Source organism: Dendrobates tinctorius, unplaced genomic scaffold (assembly GCF_039654945.1).
Source record: "Dendrobates tinctorius isolate UK_male_01 unplaced genomic scaffold, ASM3965494v1 ptg000237l, whole genome shotgun sequence".
Taxonomy (NCBI): Eukaryota; Metazoa; Chordata; class Amphibia; order Anura; family Dendrobatidae; genus Dendrobates; species Dendrobates tinctorius.
Window position 1 is genome coordinate 1,846,508 of NW_027361904.1, and position 23,669 is coordinate 1,870,176.

The following is a 23,669-nucleotide window of genomic DNA, read 5'->3' on the forward strand; positions in this document are numbered from 1 at the left end:
TTTTGCCCATGGCTCACTCACACACTGACCAGTGCTCCCCTGCCTGGGCTAGCTCTGAAACCTTAAACCAACTTCCTCTCGAAGAGCAGGGGGAAGGGATCCCTTTGTTCGGAAAAACACAGGCTGTATGCCGGTATATGGGAAACATAAAAATAAGTCATATTACGAAAACCATACCCAGCAGAGATATAACAATCATATTTTTGTGATCTGCGCGATCCCGGCGTCCTTACGGCGTCTGTGGCATAATTCTCAGACTTACAGAACCTGAAATATGGGTTCCTTCTAAACGGTGTATCAGAACTACTGCATATTTGGTCGTGAATCATTGTACTCAACAAATCACAACCAATGATGCCCTATATGTGTCTGTGCGGGCTGCCCCCACGGAGTTATGTTTAGTATGTTTTCTAGTGTAATTCTACATCCAAAAGGGAGAGGTGGGATTAACCCAGCATGCATCTCTCCGTGATGTCACATAGCAAGTCTATAAAGCATTCCCTGGACAAAACCAGAGTAGAAAAGCTCAAGTCGTCGTGCTAGAAAGATCAGCAGATGAGCGGAGAAGTGCAGCTCCGCCTCCACCCCCCTTAAAGCCACATGGGATGCCAACTGACCACATGTGAGTGTGACTTTCTACCCTTTTAATCCTTTTATTTTCTATCTGTACTGTACCTATTTTATGTCTCAATTTTATAGCAACTTTTATCTGTAATCACTGTCCTCTTTCGGAAAATAAATGATTTAATTATTTAGATCTGTCTCCATGCTCTAAGAATCGAACTATACGCCTTTGATAGATAATCGCTACTAATTCAAGGGGTTTGCCACGGACCCTCTTAATTTAACACTGTGAATTAAGTAACCGTGACTGGTGGCAGCGCGTTGTGTACAGCTATTGCGGCTTGCTGGCAGTTTAGAAGGGTCTTATATTGCTGAATGAGGGGCTGCGGCCACAGCATTGATAATTCCCTTACTGCAGAAGCCTGATTGCCGGTTCACAACAGGCAGCCCGTCCGGCGACTAATTATCCTAGGTGCAGTTCCCTGACTGACCTGAGGGTAAGGGGGGGCGCCGGAGAGCTGCGAGTTCCAAAGTGGAACTGAGAAAGTGGGATATACATAAATCCCCGCAGTACTTGGAAGATTGATAGCAGTGGCGGGGCATCCAAGTTAAACTCCCCCTGCGGCAAATTGTAGAGCGAGAGTAGCTTGCTGGACATTTTGGTCACATGGTGCCAGTGGTGGGATAACTAAGATAAGCCCCAACTGTGCCTGTGATAGCCGTGTGCTGGCAGTGTGTCTCGTCCCTCCGTCCGCTGATACACCCGTGTCAGTGGTGGGACTGTGACATAGTGGTGACACAGGGTCCGCTGTCCGTCGCGTTTTGGTGGCAGCGGGACCCCCGTTAGTCGCCCGTAAGTGGACGAACGGCCGTGGGCTGTTCGTCACATATTGGTGGCAGCGCGGTGGGATAATCCTAGAGCATTAGTGATTTGGTTTGAGCAATCATTCCTCTCACTAAAATCCTGCACGGTTCCTGAGCGAATCCTGCATCATAGGTTTTGGAGAACAGACTCAGTAGTTACTAGTCCTGAGACATTAGTGTGTACTTGCAAGTAGCACTGCTCCTGAAGTGTTGGGGGTGGATGGGGAGGTAGAGCCCAGGGCAGCACCGGCTGGTGGGTCTGTAGAAATCCCCAGGGAGGCAGCATACATAGCAGCTGTCACACGCAGTCAGAGTGCCCAGATCGCAGGTAACGCACTGTCTTCTGGACCCTCTGCTGCTACAGGAGAGACTGAACCAGAGGTGAACCCAGAGCCGGTTCCAGGGGGTCCCAGTAAAGAGGGGACCCTGACGTCACTTCTGGCAGCCTCCAGCATGGAGTTCCAGGCTGCTCTGCACTCAGATGCCAGCCTGGAGAAATTGAGAGGTCTCGCGGAGACGCCCACCTCCGAGTCTGTTAAGGAAAGGGTGTTCTGGGAACGAGGAAGGTTGTACCGGGAGACAGTACCCGGAGATCCTAAAAAGGAGTGGTTGAGGGAAAGACAGCTGGTCGTCCCCTATCAGTTCAGAACTGAGTTGTTGCGGATTGCCCATGAGATTCCACTGGCTGGACACTTGGGGATCGGCAAAACAAAGGCACGGCTGTCTCAACACTTCTATTGGCCCAAGATGGGGACAGATGTAACACACTACTGCCGCTCCTGTGCCACCTGTCAAAAAGTGGGTAAGGCGGGGCCTGCTCTTAAGGCTCCCCTTATTCCTTTGCCGGTGATAGAGGAGCCTTTTCAGAGAATCGCGGTGGACATCGTAGGCCCGCTGGCCGTCCCCAGCAGCTCCGGAAAGCGCTACATTCTCACCGTGGTAGACTACGCTACCCGGTACCCAGAGGCAGTAGCTCTGTCTTCAACCAGGGCAGATAAGGTGGCTGACGCACTGGTGACCATCTTTTCAAGGGTAGGATTTCCCAGGGAGATGCTTACCGATCAAGGGCCCCAATTCATGTCTCGCCTAATGGAGGCTCTCTGTGAGAAAATGCAGGTGATGCACCTGGTATCGAGTCCGTATCACCCACAGACTAATGGTTTGTGTGAACGCTTCAACGGTACCCTCAAACAGATGCTCCGCATACTGGTTGAGACCCAAGGGCGTGACTGGGAGCGGTACCTCCCACACCTGCTGTTCGCTTACAGAGAAGTTCCGCAGGCCTCAACCGGGTTCTCCCCCTTCGAGCTCCTGTATGGCAGGCGAGTCCGGGGACCCCTTGGGCTGATAAGAGAATCCTGGGAAGATGAGCCAAACCCCACAGAAGTGTCCATCGTGGATTATGTCATGCGCTTCCGTGACAAGATGCAGACCTTGACGCAGTTGGTGCATGACAACATGACGCAGGCTCAGGCTGACCAGAAGCGCTGGTATGACCAGAACGCCCGGGAGCGGACCTACCAGGTGGGTCAAAAGGTGTGGGTGCTGGTCCCAGTACCAACGGATAAGCTTCAGGCAGCCTGGGAAGGCCCGTACGTCGTCCACCAACAGCTCAACCCGGTCACCTACGTGGTCACGCTTGACCATGCTCGGGGTAGGCGCAAGGCCTTTCACGTCAACATGCTGAAGGCGCACTACGAACGTGAAGCTTGCGTCCTACCGGTCTGCAATCTGCCAGAGGATGGGGAGGAAGATCCCCTCCTGGACATACTGGCCCAGGCCAAGGCCGATGGGTCCATTGAGGACATGGAGATAAGTGGTTCGCTAACCGTATCCCAGCGGTTGCAGTTGATGGCCATCCTGGAACCCTTCCGGGCCGTGTTCACCAACCAACCGGGGAGGACGGAGTTAGCGGTTCATGAGGTGGACACCGGGAATCACGCCCCATTACGGCGAACACCCTATCGGATCTCTGAAGCGGTGCAACAAGTCATGCGCCAAGAGATCGATGAGATGTTAAGGCTGGGGGTGATTTGACGGTCAAAAAGCGCGTGGGCTTCACCTGTAGTCCTCGTGCCTAAAAAGGATCGAACCACGCGGTTCTGCGTGGACTACAGGGGGCTCAACGCCATCACAACCTCTGATGCCCACCCAATGCCGCGCATCGAGGATCTGCTCGAGCGGTTGACAAACGCCAACTACATATCCATCATGGATTTGAGTCAGGGATACTGGCAGATTCCCCTGAGCCCTGAGGCGCAGGAGAAATCCGCCTTTATCACCCCCTTTGGACTGTACAAGTCCACGGTCATGCCCTTCGGCATGAAGAATGCCCCTGCCACTTTCCAGCGGATGGTCAACCACCTGCTTCGGGGACTGGAGGAGTACGCGGTGGCGTACTTAGACGATATTGCCGTCTTCAGTTCCACCTGGGAGGAACACCTTCAGCACCTCCAGGAGGTGCTCAAGCGTCTTCACCAGGCAGGCCTGACCATCAAGCCGGGGAAGTGCCAGATAGGCATGCACAAGGTCCACTACCTGGGGCACTGGGTAGGCGGGGGTTCCATGAGTCCGGAGCCAGAAAAAGTGGACGCAATCGTGTCCTGGCCCACCCCCAGGACCAAAAAACAGGTGAAGTCCTTCTTGGGCACTGCAGGGTACTATAGGCGGTTCGTACAGGACTATAGCGCCCTTGCCAAACCCTTGACTGACCTCACCAAGCAGAGGCTACCCCAAACAGTCAACTGGACAGATGACTGTGAGGCAGCTTTCCAAGCTTTGAAAGCAGCCCTGTGCAACTCTCCAGTGTTGAGAGCAGTCGAGAGCAGTCGCCCGTTTCTGGTACAGACCGACGCCAGCGAGTTTGGCCTCGGTGCTGTGCTTAGCCAGGTCGACTCGGGGGACCAAGAGCACCCCGTGTTGTATCTGAGCCGGAAACTTTTGCTGAGGGAAGTGGCATACTCGACCATCGAGAAGGAGTGTCTGGCCATGGTGTGGGCACTGCAGCGTTTGCAGCCCTACCTGTACGGGCGCGCCTTCACGGTGGTAACTGACCACAACCCTCTGAGCTGGTTGCACACAGTGTCCAGAACCAATGGAAGATTGCTCCGCTGGAGCCTTGCCCTTCAACAGTACAAATTTACTGTAAAACACAGGAAGGGCAGTGAAAACGGCAATGCCGATGGGTTGTCCCGCCGGGGCGAACCCGCGGAGGTGCGCATGGCCGATTACCGAGAGGTAATGCCTCCTTAGCGCCCTCTTAAGGGGGGAGGTGTGATATACAATGCAGGCTGTCAGCTCATGCCCCCCCCTCCTCTTTTCACCCATGGCTCACTCACACACTGACCAGTGCCCCCCTGCCTGGGCTAGCTCTGAAACCTTAAACCAACTTCCTCTCGAAGAGCAGGGGGAAGGGATCCCTTTGTTCGGAAAAACACAGGCTGTATGCCGGTATATGGGAAACATAAAAATAAGTCATATTACGAAAACCATACCCAGCAGAGATATAACAATCATATTTTTGTGATCTGTGCGATCCCGGCGTCCTTACGGCGCCTGTGGCGTAATTCTCAGACTTACAGAACCTGAAATATGGGTTCCTTCTAAACGGTGTATCAGAACTACTGCATATTTGGTCGTGAATCATTGTACTCAACAAATCACAACCAATGATGCCCTATATGTGTCTGTGCGGGCTGCCCCCACGGAGTTATGATTAGTATAAGTTTTCTAGTGTAATTCTACATCCAAAAGGGAGAGGTGGGATTAACCCAGCATGCATCTCTCCGTGATGTCACATAGCAAGTCTATAAAGCATTCCCTGGACAAAACCAGAGCAGAACAGCTCAAGTCGTCGTGCTAGAAAGACCCGCAGATGAGCGGAGAAGTGCAGCTCCGCCTCCACCCCCCTTAAAGCCACATGGGATGCCAACTGACCACATGTGAGTGTGACTTTCTACCCTTTTAATCCTTTTATTTTCTATCTGTACTGTACCTATTTTATGTCTCAATTTTATAGCAACTTTTATCTGTAATCACTGTCCTCTTTCGGAAAATAAATGATTTAATTATTTAGATCTGTCTCCATGCTCTAAGAATCGAACTATACGCCTTTGATAGATAATCGCTACTAATTCAAGGGGTTTGCCACGGACCCTCTTAATTTAACACTGTGAATTAAGTAACCGTGACTGGTGGCAGCGCGTTGTGTACAGCTATTGCGGCTTGCTGGCAGTTTAGAAGGGTCTTATATTGCTGAATGAGGGGCTGCGGCCACAGCATTGATAATTCCCTTACTGCAGAAGCCTGATTGCCGGTTCACAACAGGCAGCCCGTCCGGCGACTAATTATCCTAGGTGCAGTTCCCTGACTGACCTGAGGGTAAGGGGGGCGCCGGAGAGCTGCGAGTTCCAAAGTGGAACTGAGAAAGAGGGATATACATAAATCCCCGCAGTACTTGGAAGATTGATAGCAGTGGCGGGGCATCCAAATTAAACTCCCCCTGCGGCAAATTGTAGAGCGAGAGTAGCTTGCTGGACATTTTGGTCACATGGTGCCAGTGGTGGGATAACTAAGATAAGCCCCAACTGTGCCTGTGATAGCCGTGTGCCGGCAGTGTGTCTCGTCCCTCCGTCCGCTGATACACCCGTGTCAGTGGTGGGACTGTGACATAGTGGTGACACAGGGTCCGCTGTCCGTCGCGTTTTGGTGGCAGCGGGACCCCCGTTAGTCGCCCGTAAGTGGACGAACGGCCGTGGGCTGTTCGTCACAGGAGGGGGTGTAGATGACATGTTAGGGGATGTGTGCAACTTACTGTCACGCTTAGAACGGGGTTTTCTTGCGTCATCTCCATTGGCGGCTTGGGTGGGGTCACCGCCCGGGGGTCAAGCGTGGCCGAGCGGGTCAGAGCCCACCGGGTGTGCACGAGACCCGGTGTCGGTGTCTGTGCAAACGGAAAAAGAGGAGTGTCGTGTGCACTTGGATGACAGTGCTCATAGGGAAGTATACGTATGTTTTGAAGGCCCTCTGGGGGCTCATTTGAAAAAAGAAGTTAAGGAGCGCATTTGGAAGGACGAACACGTGGAAATTTTCTCATTGTTGTTTCTCGAGAAATTTAATTTGGACAAGAGTAAGAAAGAGGACAGCAAAAAGGAGGAGAAGCGTAGGTGGCGACTCATTCCTCAGACGTTTGTGAATTGGCAGCAGGCGTTTGCCATTTTTGCAAGCGTCATCGGAGAAAAGGTCCCAGACAATTGCTCGGCATTGTTTTGTTACCTGGATGCGATTGGGGAAGCTTACAGGGTTTATGGGGGTCAGGCTTGGCTGCGGTATGACGAGCAATTCCGGCAGAGGAAGGACGTTCGGCCAGCCATTCGTTGGGACCAGAAGGATATTGGGTTGTGGATGCGTGTCATAGCGCAAAACAAGTTTAGGAGCTCCTTTCATGGGGGAGCTGGCAGCACCAGCCAGAGCAGCGGAAATGCCAGCGCCACAAGTGGAAGCAGGCAGGGGCAGTCAGGAAATCACAAGTTGGGCGTTTTCTGGCAGTTCAACGACGGGCAGTGCAAGTTTGGGGCGAACTGCAAATTCAAACATCTCTGCTCCACCTGCAACGGTGCTTCACACAGAGCGTCTAAGTGTTTTAAGAAAGGGAAGCCAGGAGCCGGGGGTGGTAATTCAAAAGGGGGAGACTCCAGTGAATCTGGAAAAGATGGTCCCTTATCTAAATAGATATATGGACAGAGAGAAAGCGGCATTGTTATATGCAGGTTTTAAGGACGGGTTCGTTATTCCTCAGCCCCCTTTCGCTATTCCGCTTGTTTTAAAAAATTTACGTTCGGCGCTGCTTCATGCCTCAGTCATTTCGGAAAAAATTGGAGAAGAGGTTTCTTTTGGCCGCATGGCGGGCCCTTTCGAGTCTCCCCAGTTTCCGGATTTGGTGGTTTCCCCTCTGGGTGTGGTTCCAAAAAAGGAGCCAAATAAGTTTTGGCTTATTCAGCACTTGTCGTTTCCTCGGGGGAGGTCGGTCAATGATGGGATCGATCGAGAGATTTGTTCGGTGGTCTACTCGTCGTTTGATGAGGCTGCTCGGTGGGTGCGGAGCTGCGGTCGGGGGGCACTCCTGGCTAAGACCGACATTGAAGCCGCGTTTCGCTTATTACCGGTTCATCCAGACAGCATGAGGCTGCTGGGTTGTTTTTAGGGCGGCAAGTTTTTCGTGGACAGGTGTTTACCAATGGGTTGCTTGTTGTCCTGTGCATATTTTGAGGCATTTAGTTCTTTTCTGGAATGGGTCGTTCGAGAGGTTTCCGGTTTTGACTCAGTCATCCATTACTTGGATGATTTTCTGTGCGTCGGTCCCGCAGATTCGTTGCGTTGTCAGATAATTCTCCAGGCTATTGAATGGGTTGCTGAGCGATTTGGCATACTGCTGGTGCCCAGTAAAACGGAGGGCCCGAGTACGTGTCTGCTTTTTCTGGGGATTGTCATCGACACTGTTGCGTGGGAGTTCAGGCTACCTGAGGACAAGTTGGTGGATTTGCGGGCGGAAGTGGTTCGGGCACGTCGTTTGAAGAAGATATCGTTGCGTGACCTCCAGTCGATGTTGGGGAAGTTGAACTTTGCGTGTCAGGTGATGCCGATGGGGCGAGTTTTTTCACGTAGGCTGGCAAGCGCTACTGCAGGGATTCAAGCCCCCATCATTTCATCAGATTGTCGTTGGATCTCAGGGCGGATTTGGCAGTTTAGGAGTCTTTTTTAGACGGTTACAATGGCCGTTCTTTGGTGATGTCTGAGGTCGTTGGCAATGATGTCTTGGAATTGTTCACGGATGCTGCTGGCGGTATTTGCTTTGGTGCTTACTTCAGAGGACAGTGGTGCGCGTCTTGTTGGCCCGATGAGTGGATCGCAATTGGTTTGGTGCGTAACATTACGTTGTTGGAGATTTTTCCGATCCTTGTGGCTGTGCATTTCTGGGGGTCTGAGTTTCGGGATCGGCGCGTGCGTTTCAATTGTGACAACATGGGCATTGTGGGTGCGATTAACGGTCTTAACGCATCGTCCTCTCCAGTCATTCGAGTGTTGCAACAGTTGGTTTTGCTATGCTTGTCCTTTAATGCGCATGTGACTGCGTCTCATCTTCCCGGAGTCAAGCATGACATAGCTAACTCTCTCTCGTTCGCAGTGGGATCGTTTCCGCTCGTTGGCGCCAGAAGCGGAGGTCGAGGGTTTAGCTTGTCCGGAGGAACTGTGGAACTTGGGTTACGGGCCGCAGAGTCGCTGATTGAAGCTTCCTTGGCCCCTAAAACTTGGGAGACTTAACGGGCAGTGTGGCGGATGTGGGAGGAAGTTGTTACAGCTGGCCCGGTCGATGGTTTCAGGCAGGATCAGGAAGGGATGTTGTTGGCCTGGTTGGGGCGCGGCTCCGTTGAGGGATGGTCGTGTGCAAAAGTTTCGCGTGTTTTGGCTGGTTTGTCTTTTGTATATTGTGTGTATATGTGTGTGTATGTCCGGGATTGGCATCCGCACCGTCGCAGCTACAGCCACAAAATTTGGCAGTCACACGTCTGAACCCTGAGAGTGTCCTAAGCTATGTTGTGAGGCGAAATTTTAACCCCACGCATTCCAATTCACCAAACAATTTTGCCCCTATCTACATAATGGGGAAAAAGTGTGTGTGTGTGTGTGTGTATCAAGTCCCGCCCCTCATTATGATGTCATAATGGTTGCCATGGCGACACTGATGTCATCATAGGTTGCAAGCCCCGCCGCTCATTATGATAATAATGGTTGACTATGGGATGGAGGAAGTGTGATGAGTATATGGGCACCGGACTATGGGACGGAGGATATGTATGATGGGTATAAGGGCATGGGACTATGGGATGGAGGATGTGTGATGGGTATATGGGCATGGGACTATGGGATCGTGGATATGTATGACGGGTATATGGGCACGGCTCTATGGGATAGAGGATGTGTGATGGGTATATGGGCACTGGACTATGGGATGGCAAATATGTATGATGGGTATATGGGCACGGGACTATGGGATGGAGAATATGTATGATGGGTATATGGGCATGGGACTATGGGATGGAGGATGTGTGATGGGTATATGGGCACTCGACTATGGGATGGAGGATATGTATGATGGGTATATGGGCACGGGCCTATGGGAGCGTGGATATGTATGATGGGTATATGGGCATGGGACTATGGGATGGAGGATGTGTGTTGGGTATATGGGCATGGGACTATGGGATGGAGGATATGTATGATGGGTATATGGGCACGGGACTATGGGATGGAGAATATGTATGATGGGTATATGGGCATGGGACTATGGGATGGAGGATGTGTGATGGGTATATGGGCACTCGACTATGGGATGGAGGATATGTATGATGGGTATATGGGCACGGGCCTATGGGATCGTGGATATGTATGATGGGTATATGGGCATGGGACTATGGGATGGAGGATGTGTGATGGGTATATGGGCATGGGACTATGGGATGGAGGATATGTATGATGGGTATATGGGCACGGGACTATGGGATGGAGGATATGTATGATGGGTATATGGGCACGGGACTATGGGATGGAGAATATGTATGATGGGTATATGGGCATGGGACTATGGGATGGAGGATATGTATGATGGGTATATGGGCACTCGACTATGGGATGGAGGATATGTATGATGGGTATATGGGCACGGGCCTATGGGATCGTGGATATGTATGATGGGTATATGGGCATGGGACTATGGGATGGAGGATGTGTGATGGGTATATGACTATGGGATGGAGGATAATTATAAATTGCTATAACTAACCACAGTTAGTTACTATGTCCGGGCAGCGCCGGGCTCTTCAGCTAGTTTTCAATAAAGACAATTTGAACAAGAAATAGAATATCTGCTTAGTAGAATAATGCTTTTGTGACTCCTTCGTGAACATCATGTGCTAAAGAAGAACCACGTCCAGCTGAACCAATGTGAAGGATGATAATGGATTTTATCTGGTCACTTCACGACCATTCTTGATGGTGCCCATCAGTAGGTGGCCAGTTGGCATTGCTGCGATTTTTTTTCTTATGCCGATTTAGTATGAGAAAAAATATCTGCTCTGCCCCATGGTATACCATTGGGCCTAGTGCTATCTGATAAAACATCGGGCAGCACGGTGACTCAGTGGATAGCATTGCAGCGCTAGAGTCCTGGGTTCGAATCCCACCAAGGACATCATCTGCAAGGAGTTTGTATGTTCTCCCCATGTTTGCGTGGGTTTCCTCCAGGTACTCCGGTTTCCTCCAACATTACATGCTAGGGAATTTAGATTGTGAGCCCCATCGGGGACGGTGATGATAATGTGTGCAAACTGTAACGCGCTGGGGAATTTGCTAGCGCTATATAAAGATTATTATTATTATTATCAGGTAGTTCTAGGCCTTATTATATGGTTGTGTGAACAAACTCTTACTGTAATAAACTAATTTTTCTTTTAATTTGGAACAGCTGTGATCATGTTGGTTTATTATCCAAAACAGGACCCCCCTCTATTACTGACAGCTGTAGAAGGTCACTTACACGCCAGCAGTAAATACATTTCCCTTGTGTAACATGATTGTGGGAGAGCTCGAGTGCAGCGCTCACCACAATCATCTGTGTCTCCAGAACCGATGGAACGAATGGGACCCAAATTTATACACATTCAGCGCTATCTCCTTTCAGCTCAGCCACAAGCTAACCATTAGGCCCAAGCAGGACCATGGCACTTTCATGTGCAAATAGACCCCAAATTCTCAAGACCCCACAAAAGTTCTTCTCTACCAGATGCCAAGTGATTTGTAGGCAACAGGCTTCCTCCACATCCCCCGATATAAGCTGCCAACAGTCCAGAAAAACAGGACAGTCTGTAAAAATTGGGCACTTTTTTGCCCTGCTTGTAAAACAAAAATGAAGGCCGCAGGCCCTGAATTTTCTCTTCCCATCCTACCCCAGGTATATGGGGAGACATATCTATTACTGGGGGGAGGGAGAGTTTATTGTGGAGTGGAAGAAGAACTTCTGATCACCTGAAAAAAAAAAAAAAAAAAAAGAGAGAGAGAAAGGATGACTGAGACACAATTGTCACCTCAGGCCTCTGCCTATCCTGTCTGAGAGGAATCTATGCCTTGCATAAATGGTCAGCCAGATAGGAGAATCACCTAACATGTTCTGTGGACACCTGGGAAAGTGAAGGAATTTCTCTCATTGATCACCAAACCACAGAGCAATCCATATGCGTTTGCCAATGAGCTGTTTAACATTAGTCAGTCACAACCCCAAATGGAGAGACTTGTTGCAGAAAATTAAAGTCAGGTGGACCAACCTGGTCTCCTGGCATCCCGGGTGTGGGAATCTCCTGCCTTTGGGCCTTACCTGGAAGCACCACCTCTCCTGAGTCAGCCCCAACCCCATTGGCATGTTCTCCTTCTTGCAGCTGCGCAGAACCCAGCAGTCTGGACTCATCTCTTGTCCCTACAATCCCTGCGGCAGCACTCCCACCAACTCTGGTTCTAGCCTTGCAGCCACCTGCCCCCTACCTTTCCCTCCAGAGCACATTGTCTGATCACACCTGGTGGCATTCTCACACCTCCCCATATCCTCTGGCTTTGTCTCATCGTGCATGCTGCATGTGTCCTGTCAGCACAGGAGCGACTCTCAGATCCCACCTCCCCCTTAACGCAGGAGGTACAGGCAACACATTTACAATATTACAAGCAGTAGTCAAATCAAGACACAGTGGGGGATCAGAACTTGGGATCTCAGTAGCCACATACTGTGACTCTAGTCGCCCCAAATCTGTCCCAAGTAAAACATTCGTGGGAATATTCGCCAAAACGCTCACACCTCCCTCATTCCCCTCCCGGCGCCCCAGTCCAAATAGACCCTGGCGGCGGGCAGCGCTGGTTCAACGCCTCCAATCCCAGAGATGTCGAGGGTTTTTCCAGGTATTAAGTCCGCACTAGTGTCATCTCGGTGTCAGTGTCCCGCAGTCCAATAGCAGTGGCGTGGTTTATGGTGACGGGCTGGAAATGTCACGGGACCTCCCACCACCCCCACCCACACACAAGACAGGGGATGGTTTTGGGAATGAGGACGGGGCATTGGGGCGCTGGGGACACATGGCTCTGAAGTGTCCAGGTTGGTTGCAGAGGTGACATCTCCTGGGTTCTACCCCTGGCCTGGAGAGAGCAGCAGAGGGTGGTGCCCCTTGCATTCTAGGGGCTGGGGAAACAGGGGCAGGATGAGTCTTACCGCCCTTCCAGGTGCTGTGGGTGGCCCGCTTGACTTCAGGGGCCCGGTTAATGGCATAGTCATCTGCCAGGGCGGCTGTAGCAATGGCCCCTTTTGGTTTCCAGTCACGGAGGTACTGCTGGACGTCCTCTGGGAAGTTCCACAAGAATTGCTCAGTGACAAAAGCTTCCTGGATCTCCTGGCCGGTGGTGAGTTCCAGACCCTTGTTCCAGTGCTCTGCAGCTCACAGGAGGGCCCACATGTGGTCAGCCCAGGTGTCCTTGGGGTCTTTTTGCAGGTTCCAGAACTTCCTGCGGTAAGACTCCGGAGTGAGGTTGAACTGCGGGATCAGGGCCTGTTTGAAGCGCTCATAGTTCTGCTCTGCCCCGACAGGTAAGTTCCCCCCAGGATGTCCAGGGACTTACCCCTCAAATGGAGGGGGGGGTCAGGTACTTGGCCCACTGATCCGAGGCCAGATAGTGCTGTCGGCAGGTCCACAGAAAGGAGTCCAGGTCTCCATCCTTCTCCAGCAAGGGGAAGTCCTCGGCTCGGACCTTGGAAGTCTTGGGCTCTGGAGGTGCTGGGGTGGGCAGTAGGAAATCCTGCCAGGCTTAATCCAGCTGATGCTGTCGCTCTACAACTTCACGGCGATCCACCGCCTCTAGCTCTGCCTGGCGTTCTGCCACTTCCCGATCTGCCTAACGCTCTGCCGTTTTTTTTCATTTTTTTCTCATTAATGTACATTCTGCACGCCATCTTGACTGAAAAAAAACCCAGAAATGTTTGCAAATTTATTAAAAAAGAAAAACTGAAATATCACATGGCCATCAGTATTCTGACCCTTTGTTCAGTATTGAGTAGAAGCACCTTTTGAGCTAGTACAGCCATGAGTCTTCTTGGGAATGATGCAACAAATTTTTCACCCCTGGATTTGGGGATCCTTGGCCATTCTTCCTTGCAGATCCTCTCCAGTTCTGTCTGGTTGGATGGTGAACGTTGGTGTACAGCCATTTTCAGGTCTCTCCAGAGATGCTCAATTGGGTTTAGGTCAGGGCTCTGGCTCGGCCAGTCAAGAATGGTCACAAAGTTGTTCTGAAGCCACTCTTTTGCTATTTTAGCTGTGTGCTTAGAGTCATTGTCATGTTGGAAGGTGAAGCTTCAGCCAAGTCTGAGGTCCAGAGCACTCTGGAAGAGGTTTTCATCCAGGACATCTCTGTACTTGGCCGCATTCATGTTTCCTACAGTTGCAACCAGTCGCCCAGTCCCTGCAGCTGAAAAACACCCCCATAGCATGATGCTGCCGCCTTCCTATTGGGTTGAGTAAGGGATGTGAGAGCGGGAAGGGGGACGAGCGCCACCGACCAACCGACGCTCAGGAGAAACATGGCTGAATGCCTGTATGTACCGAGGGGCAGCATTGGACGTGGTGTGTAAGTTATGGCCAATCAGTCCTGCAGCAGAGATGCTTTCCCCCCCCCCAAAAAAAAAAAAAATTGTCTGGGTCACATAGGTACATATCTCACAACTTTGCTTCCCTTACCAAGTAATTTTCCTCCTATTGAAGCCCCCAGATTCCTCTTTCATTGACCCCATAAAGTATGATGTCAACAAAGGTGTCCCACAAACACTATGACCTTACTGTACCCCCTTAACTATCCCACCACAGTATGATCCCCAACTGTGAGACCCATACAGCCCTCCATACTGTATAAAGGACCAACATACAGTATAATGGCCCCAAACACAGCCTTCCATAAAGTATAAAGGCTTCCTTATAGCCCTTCAAGTATTATCATGCCCCCACAGAGCCCTCCAAATATTATAAATACTTCCATATAGTATAATGGACTTCATATAGTCTTCCATATATTATAATGCACCATCCATAGTCTTCCATATAACATAATGCACCCCCCATAGTCCTCCAAATAGTATACTAGTATAATACCTTCGCTCGTGGAAAATATGTTAAATTGTTGGTTATGGTAGCTAAAGTAAAATTTTCAGTGTCACCCTGAAATTGACATTTTCAGAGTGTTACAGTTAATTTTTTTTTCCACTTTAAATGTTTATTATTTTGGCATTTTACTAATTTGTCGTAAAATTTTAAATTTCAACATTTTTATTGATTTTACATATTATGTAATATAAACTGTTAAAAAAATAGTTCAAAAAATAGTTGTATCAAAAATGAAAATGTATGCCCCTTACACAAACATATACATTTACACCCAATTAACAACATAGTGCCACCCTTCCCAGCTCCAGTGTAATCTATAAGTAGTTCACAGACAAAAGAGTAAAATTGGTTTACAGTTAAGCCCCCGTTACACACAGCGAGATCGCTATAATGACACCGATTTTGTGACGCAACAGCGACATCGGTAGCGATCTCGCTAAGTGTGACACGCGGCAGTGACCGGCGCCCCGCTGCGATGTTGCTGGTCGTGCTCGAACGTCCAGGATCATTTTTTGATTGCTGGTGTCCCTCTGACCAGCATGTATCGCTGTGTTTGACGCCCTTTATCAATGACGAGCGACCTTCTGAGTGATTCAGAACTCTGCAACGTAGGCGTGATTTAACTTTTGCTTTGCAACACCCCCTAAGCTCTTATTGGTGCCCGCAACAGCGACTTCGTCATAAAAGAGTCCGTAGTATCGCTCCCATTCCATTGTTCCTGAGCGCTGTGGAGAGCTGGTGTTTCTGCTGCGGTGCCGTGCGAGTCACAACTGCGTTTTTCCTACTCCATCGACCCTGTCGGAGTCGCTACTGCGTGATTTCATTGTCTTTTCACCTGTTTTCAGGATTTTGCTCCGTCTTTGCAAGGTAGGCATTGTTTGGGGTCTCTGTTATGAATGGGTCACCGAGGAGAAAAAAGCAAAACAAACTAAGTCACAGAAAACCAGAGAGGTTGGTAACTATGCAGATTGCAGATCCCTGATCTTACCACACAACTAGCAGTAGCCGTGGAGTGTACCTACGATGATCCTAGATGCCTCGTCACAGCCGGAGGACTAAATAAGCCTAAAGCAAGAAAAGGGGAAAACTAACTGCCCCAGAGCAGACCCCAAAGGAAAGACAGCCCCCACACATGTATTGACGGTGAAACAAGATGAAGGCACAAACACAGGCAGGAAAATAGGCTGAGCAAGCGATGGGGCCCAAACTAACTAGAAAGGAAAGGAAAGACACTGTCTGCAACCTGCAAAAAACCCTACAAAAATAATGTCCAACACTTCTGATAGCAAAATGTCCAACACTTCTGATAGCAAAATTAACCCTGAAGTCACTAGACTTCTCCCACTATATCAGCACTCTGAAACATTCTGAGACAGAGCAAAAAGAGGCCAAACTAGTAAGGGACAAAAAGCAAATTGACAAATACAGAAAAATAAGAGTGGAAATTCAGCACAGCCCCCAGCTGGGGCTGGCTGACCACACAAAAAACTGAATAGACCAACAAAATCAAGTGTGAACATTAGCAGAAAAACTTAGCTTTAGATGACTGGAACAGAGCTGAAAACCAAGAGCTGACAAGCCAGAAGGAATCACTAGCAACTGAATAGGGCGTCGGCTGTCTTAAATCCAATCTGAGATTCCTGAGGTCCAATCGTCATCCTCATTCTCAGGTGGCAGATCTCCACCGATCAAATCAGCCTCACTACCTCCTGTTACCACCAGAGGGAGTCTGGAAGGAGAACTCACAACTGGTGACCCAGAGAATGAACTCACAACAGGTCTCATAGTAGGATCATTGTTGCGGTTTTTTTTTAAATTCTATTTTAGCTTGTTTAACACTTAAACGGTAATGGGGGTTACTTGGCTTCTCTTTCCTTCATTTTTAGTATGAGCAGCCATTTTACTTATACAGCCGCGCACGCCCCCGCCATTGTACTTTTTTTGTAAGCGTTAACATTTATAGGCCATCTGTCAATTTTATTAAATCCTAACTAGATTCTAAATTATTTTATGCTTTTTTATTTGCTGCCATATTTTTTTCCCTGCAGCGCCCACCCACGCCATTGTAGTTTTTTTGTAGCCTTTCCATTTATAGGTCATCTAAGTATTATATTAAATCATTACACGATTTTAAATAATTTAATGCTTTTACATAGTCAGCCATTATACTTTTCCAGCCGCACCCACGCACCCCTGTAATCCTAACTGTATTCTACCTTTTATTTTTAGGCTTTTACACTTGAACGAAAATTGTGGACTGTTTGGCTTCGATCTGTGTTAACATTGGGTTTTTCATGGGCAGCCATTTTAGTTTTCCGGCCGCGCCCGCCCCCGCCATTGTTGGATCTTTGTTGTTACCGTTACCATTAATAATTAAGTCAGCTATCAGTTATATGCAATGTTATCATTTAAACATGTCCAGTTATAATAATTTCTGTTGTTGATTTATCCATATTTATGATCATTTACGTTTATTTTGCAGTTTGCACACCATAACTATGAACACCGCGGAGCGTGTTGTTGTTGTTGCTGCGTTACTGATAGAGGGAGATCGGCAACAAGAGGAACGGATGCGAGAGAGGCGATCCAAACGAAAGCGTCGCATGTGGACCCGAGAATGGCTGCAACAGAGAGATAAATTCTCACATATGCAATTAGTACGAGAGTTGCAGGAGAAGAATCCGCATGACTTCCGGATCTATCTTCGTATGTTAGAGGAATCTTTCCAACTCTTACTGCAGAGTGTAAAGCCGCTTATTGAACGTCAGGACACAGTGATGCGTGCAGCTGTCCCGGCCGACGAAAGATTGGCAGTGACGCTGAGATACCTTGCCACCGGACGTTCTCTGCAAGACTTGCAATTTTCGGCTGCAGTTTCGAGGTCTTTGCTCAGCAGTTTAATCCCAGAGACATGCAAGGCAATAGTACAAAGTCTACGGAGCTACATGCCGTTTCCGAAAACGGAGGCAAAATGGCAAAAAATATCTTCTGAATTTGAGCTCATTTGGCAGTTCCCAAATTGTGGTGGGGCTTTGGACGAAAACATGTACGGATCACGCAACCACCTAACAGCGGATCGTATTATTACAACTACAAGGGATATTTTAGCATAATCCTGATGGCCCTTGTAAATGCCTATTATGAGTTTATTAACGTTGATGTTGGCATGAACGGCAGGGTCTCGGATGGTGGAGTTCTTGAGCACACAATTTTTGGTGATCGATTGACTAATGGTGACCTGCACTTGCCTCCCAATAGTGACACTAGAGGCCACCTAAATTTTGTTTTTGTGGGCGATGAAGCATTCCCCCTGCATGCGAATCTTGTCAAACCATACCCACAAAAAAGTCTGACGGACGAAAGAAGAATTTTTAACTACTGGTTGTCAAGGGCACGACGTGTTGTCGAAAATGCCTTTGGCATCATAGCCAACCGCTTCAGAGTGTTCCACACACCCATAAACCTGAAGCTAGAATCCATAGACTCTGTGCTGTTGGCATGTTGCATTCTTCACGATTTCCTTTGACGGCGCGATGCTATTGCGTACAGTCCGCCAGGATTTGTGGACTCAGCTGACCAAACAAACGGTGAAGTGCTCGGTGACTGGCGGGAAAATGATCCCGCAATTGCTGGACTACAACCTGTCATATACGGCAGAACAAGGGATGATGCCAAGGCCTGCCGAGACAAATACTGTCCATATTTTAACGGACCTGGGGCTGTACCTTGGCAGCATCAGATCTAGTGGCCTACAGATCACCGTTTTGGTTTTTTTTATACTCATTTGTTATGTTATTTGTTGTCATTTGTTGTTATTGTATTTAATAAAATAAAAGGTGTGTTTCACTTTACAAATGCTTTACGGATCTTTTACCCATAAGGGCGTGATGGGAGTGATGGGGAAAGGGGAGTGATGTTTTTTTTTTAATATGCCTGGTGGTGTTAATTGGCAGCGTCATAGCGATCCACTATGCGCTTACGTATGGCGTCCACATAGATGTAAAGGTCTGTCTGTGGGAAATGAGAAAAAATTAAGTAAAAAAAAAGAAAAAATAACATTACACATATTTTTTCTCGCAGCGTCCGTAACAACCCGACCTATTAAACTGTCTCTTTAGTTAACCCCTTTTGAAAACCCCTTTAAAAACTTAAATAATTATTTTTAGCATTTTTTTTATCATTGTACCGGCGAGGTCAACATGCAATAATGCACGATAAAAAAGACGCATATAAATCTCCATGCTACTGCTGACAACGTTTTCTTGTACCACAGAAAACTCCCCCCCTACATATCATGTTGCAGCGTACTTAGGACAAATTGCATAATAACTTTTGCAGTCCAATGTACTGTTTGTAAAATAAAAAAAAGGGGACCTGCAGTTTTTTTATTTGGTTAATAAAAAAAGGGCAATTATCTTTTTTTTTTTAAAGGATCAAAAAATAACTGTGAAGCACATGGTTTATAAAGTTCTTTAATGTGCTTTTGGGGAGTAAATGGGTTAAGACAGCGCACCTCTACATCCCTACATGGTGCTACACGCATGGACGCAATATCTACAGCAATGTACCCCACGCCGCTTTAACAACGCCCACTCGTGCGTCGTTACGTCATGAAGCCCGTGGCAAGACGCATTTGCGTCGCCGCATGTTGTATAGGATGCAGATGCGTCTCCACCGGCGCCCTGTGATGACGTCACGACGCACAGGTGGGCGTCGTTAATGCGGTGTCGCGCACTTTGCTGATAAAACATGGCGTCCAGGCGTGCAACACCATGGGGGGATCTAGAGGTGCGCTACCTCATTAGTGAGATGGAAGCACGCGACTATGTATGTGAACGACATACTGCCCATCCTATGTGGCACAAAAAGAAGGTGCTGCACAAAATCCGAAGGGGCCTATCCCGCCAATTTGGGATTGAAAAGTCCACGACCCAAATCCGCAAGAAAACAGCAGACCTGCGATACAGGTCTAGTGATCGGATTGCCAGCATCCGCCAACAAAATGAACGGCGTCGTGGTGAGTGTTTTTTAGACAATCTGTATTTTTTTTTCTTGGTACACTCTTCATTTCCGTTACGTGTTACGGAACCACTCAGCACCCAGAATATGTTGTGCAGTTATATGTATGTATAATAGGTTCCATGGGAGATGCATGTCCCTAATGCATCAGCTCACAGGCTGTGCCCAGCCCCCCCCCACCTTTGTAATTCCCACAGTAAACATCGGCAGGCTCCGGCCACCTGCGGCTTTTGTAATGCATGTCTGGCCTGCCGCTTTTCTATTGGCCTGCCCTCTGTATCTGTGTGATATATTCTGTGTCCTGTGAGTAAAGTGTGGTCAGACTGGAAATACATGGAGAAGCAGTGATCTTTTATTGGCGCCCATGTAAGCAAGGAATTCCAGCCAGCATTCCTTCATTCATACTCCAGCCAAAGCAGAGTGGACCTCCGGAAATGCGGGGTGGTACTGAAAGAGGTACCCGAGATAGCAAGACCCAGTTACACTGGTGGCAGCCAGCGGGATATGATACCCCTTCTACAGGAGGAAAGGAATGAATGGAAAACAACTACCAGAAGTTAAAGAGGACTACATTAAAAGATCTGGTGGAAGCCTGAGGGTTGATTGCCAGCAACAAAACAAAAGCGGATTTGATAGCAGCCATCATGGAACACGACAGTGCAGCGCCCCCCAATGTGAACGTGGAGAAGACTGAATTCCAGAGGGAGGTTAAGAACAGACTGGCGTTCTATGGCCCGAACCCTGCAGTAGAGATCATACGAGAGGTGATGGCTGATGTGCGTACTGATCTGAAGGAAAAGATGGCCGAGCGGACCAGGATAGAGCTAGCCAAGATGGAGATGGCAGAGTGGACCAAAGTGGAGCTGGCCAAGATGGAGATGGCAGAGCGGAGAGAGGAGAGTCAGCGAGCAGGGGAAGCTCTGGCATTCGACCAGGTACCTTCAAAAGTAAGCCACAAAAAGATCCAGTATAATGCCTTCCGACAGTTGGGGGAGGCAGAGGAAGACATTGATGGCTTTCTGCAGGACTTTGAGCGGCAGTGTGCACTTCATCAAGTAAAGCCGGAGGAACGGGTTCAGATTCTGGCCAGCAAGCTGAGAGGCCGGGCAGCGGACGCCTATCGCACGGTACCTGATGAGGACTGTATGGACTATGAGCGGATCAAAGAAGTGATCTTGGCCCCGTATGCGCTGACACCAGAGGCATTCCGCCAAAAGCTCCGTGGACTTATAAAACGCGGAACCGATACCCACGCTGAATGGGCCTGTAAATTACGTCGGTCACTGCTACAGTGGGTGCAAGGGAGCCAAGCAACCACTAAGGAGGTCGTTCTCCAGCTCTTCTTGTTAGAACGATTCTTTAATGGACTAACCCCCGAGACACAGGAATGGCTTCGGGACAGGCAGCCAACGACTCTGGAGGAAGCCGCTCGTCTGGCCGATGAACATCATGATGCCAGGAGGCCTCAGTTGTCCGGTTCAAAGATGGTTACTAGGGGCCCGCCCATGGACCTGGAGGGCCCCAAACCACCGAAGATTGTAGGGGGACCAGCTAGTAACCCGGCCTACCACAGTCCCCCTGGGGCACGATGCCACACCTGCCGTCAGCTGGGCCACCTGCAAAGACAATGTTCCAACCGGACTCAGCATACCCAGTGGCCAAAGGAGGGAACAGCTACCTTCAGCCGGGCTGCTGTACACTGCTACCAAGGCGAAGCTGACCCGGCATTGGGGGCTACGACTAACCAAGGGGTGGAAGAGATGGAGGAAGTGCTGCATGAAGTAGACCCCGTGCAGGCAGCCCGGGCAGATAATCGACAACAGCATCGACAGGTCGTGTGGGTTAATGGGAAACGAATGCAGGGACTAAGAGATTCCGGGGCAACTTTGAAGCTTGTGAAGCCTCATCTCGTCCGGGACCGAGAAGACGGACCGGACAGTGGCAGTCCGTGCAGCAGGGGGAGCTATACATCGACTGCCCACTGCCAGGATTCACCTGAACTGGGGAGTCGGGGATGGCCTTGCTGAGGTCGGCTTGATGGAGGATTTACCTGCAGACGTCTTGCTGGGAAACGACTTGGGGCCCATGTTGTCTGCATTCTGGGTTGCCCCTCTGGCTGACACATATCCTGTGACCACCCGGAGACAAGCTCGAGCTGCGGAGGCGGAATCGCACTCAGAGGAGGCCCAGGTAAGACATCCCAGCCCTACACGTATTCCCATAGCCAGACACATTTCTTGGGCCACCCCAGATGAATTTAAGAGGGAGTTACTTGAGGATCCTTCATTAGAGGGATATCGTGGGAAGGCACAGGAGGGGAGAGGGGTACTGGAAGGGGAACAGTTTGTATGGAAGCAGGGACTCCTCTACCGGATCACAGAGCAGCACCACACAGGGACGAGCCCCACTATAAAACGACAGCTGGTAGTTCCCAAGAAGTATAGGCAGGAGTTACTGCGAATCTCTCATGACATACCCTTGGCCGGGCAATTCGGCGTCAGTTGCACCAGGCATCGTCTGACACAAAACTTCTTGTGGCCGGGGGTAACCTATGATGTTCGTCAGTACTGCCAGACCTGTGACAGTTGCCAGAGCATTTGCAAGAGGGGGGATCGATGCAAGGCCAAATTACGCCTCCTCCCCATTGTGGAGGAACCATTTAGCCGAGTAGCGGTCAATCTGTTGGGCCGTTAGCCAAACCCTGTCCGTCAGGGAAAAGGTATATATTGACAGTGGTAGATTATGCCACACGGTATCCAGAGGCGGTTGCATTACCTAACATACTGGCAGAGACGGTGGCGGCCGCCCTGCTCCAGGTTTTCTCACGGGTTGGATTTCCCCGAGAGATTATCTCGGACCAGGGTACCCAGTTTACAGCAGAGGTGACCAACCAACTGTGGAAGCTGTGCGGCGTAAAGTCCATTGGAAGCACCCCGTACCACCGGCAAACCACTGGGTTGTGTGAACGCTTTAAAGGGACATTAAAACAGCTCATTGGGACTTTTACCAGGACCTACAGGGACTGGGAGAAATTCTTGCCACACCTCCTGTTTGCCTATCAGGAAGTACCCCAAGAATCCACGGGGTTCTCCCCATTCGAGCTGGTATATGGGAGACGGGTAAGGGGACCCCTAGACTTAGTGCTAGAACACTGGGAAGGGGAGGGCCTCATAGAAGGGGTACCTATTGTACCGTATGTGCTGGAATTCCGGGACCGCCTACAGGAGCTGACCAAGGCTGTACGTGAGAACATGCAGGCGACCCAGCAGCGCCAGCGCGTATGGTACGATCGGAGGGCCAGAGAAAGCACCTTGGAAATAGGACAGAAGGTCCTGGTGTTAGAGCCCACTAAGCAGAACAAGTTCCAAGCTGCATGGCAGGGACCCTACCAGGTAGTGGGGAAAATAGCCGACACAACCTATAATGTCGCCGATTGTGACAACCCCAGGGTTATCCGCATGTTCCACGTGAATATGCTGAAGCCCTACCGGGAGCACCCTGAAGAGGTAGTGGCCATCTGTGCACCTGAAGCAGAGGATTTAGCCGGACTTCCCTTGCCAGATGTCTTAGGGGAAAGGACTCAGTCTAAAACATGGGACCAGGTACACTTGGGTGAAGACCTAGGCCCCCGGGAGAGGCAGCAGGCGGAGGCGTTGTTGAGGCTGCGACAGAGGATGTTTTCAGAGAGACCGGGGTACACTCGCCTGGCACAACACAAGGTTGAGACCCAGGATCAGACCCCCCCTGCGACAAAACCCCTTCCGCGTCCCTGAGTCTGTACGAGAGGGGATGCGACAAGAGATACAAGAGATGTTGCGTTTAGGGGTCATTGAAGAGTCAGATAGTCCCTGGGCATCCCTCGTAGTGTTAGTGCCCAAGAAGGATGGGACTACACGGTTTTGTGTAGACTATCGTAAGCTCAATGAGAAAACAGTGATGGATGCATATCCCATGCCGCGTGTGGATGAGTTGTTAGAC

At 49.7% G+C, this 23,669-nt stretch overlaps 1 protein-coding gene across 1 annotated transcript in view; it reads left to right on the forward strand.

Annotated features, from left to right (window-relative positions):
- Window positions 1-23,669, forward strand: part of LOC141060494 (uncharacterized) — a 561,818-nt gene that overhangs the window by 294,647 nt on the left and 243,502 nt on the right. The gene's annotated exons all lie outside the window — the stretch shown is intronic.